The sequence below is a fragment of the Sinocyclocheilus grahami genome, unplaced genomic scaffold (assembly GCF_001515645.1).
Source record: "Sinocyclocheilus grahami isolate Dianchi unplaced genomic scaffold, SAMN03320097.WGS_v1.1 scaffold12126.1, whole genome shotgun sequence".
NCBI classification, from domain to species: Eukaryota; Metazoa; Chordata; class Actinopteri; order Cypriniformes; family Cyprinidae; genus Sinocyclocheilus; species Sinocyclocheilus grahami.
This window is the reverse complement of record NW_015514234.1, coordinates 1-661: the sequence shown is the minus strand read 5'-3', so window position 1 is coordinate 661 and position 661 is coordinate 1. Positions and strand designations below refer to the sequence as shown.

General features: G+C 39.5%; 1 pseudogene; it reads left to right on the top strand.

Annotated features, from left to right (window-relative positions):
- LOC107578815 (dynein heavy chain 5, axonemal pseudogene) overlaps positions 1–655 on the top strand; it is a 5,848-nt pseudogene extending 5,193 nt beyond the window's left edge.
- The last annotated feature ends 6 nt before the right edge of the window (positions 656–661 follow it).

The following is a 661-nucleotide window of genomic DNA, read 5'->3' as shown; positions in this document are numbered from 1 at the left end:
TCGTTTGTGACTGCCATTTGAACACTTCATATCTGTTTAAGTGGAAACCCCCATATATATTTATTGTGCATTATTAATATAGACATTCTGCTATTCGCTCTATCAGTGAAAGAGTGCCCTTTGGGATGTGGGTCAGTGGTTGCTGGAAAATGCACCTGTTCAGAAAACGTAAACAGGATTATAGTGTCCAAGTAACGATCCAAGTTTAGAGCAGCCTTAGGCCAGTATGACACAGAATATGCAGCCGTCAAAGTCAGATAGTTAGCACAGTCACAGTGGAATCGACACTAGGACATAAATAAAGCAGAGATTAAATCTCTATCTGACTTTATTTGACCTTTGGATTTGCCTGTCTCTTTGGGTCAAAGTGATTCGATTTTTAGTCATTAATGAATTCATCATGGTTACCAATGAAATTCTTTGTTGTAGTCTGTTTTAACAATGCAACAGCATCACATTTTCTTGACATTTTTGTTATCCTTTAAAGGACACTATTACAGAGGAGATGGTTGAACTGCTCACTCCATATCTGTCGATGGAAGACTATAACCTAGAAACAGCTAAGAGGACCTGTGGTAATGTAGCAGGCCTCTGTTCCTGGACTGAAGCAATGGTGGAATTTTTCGGCATCAATAAGGAAGTGCTGCCCCTAAAGGTGATG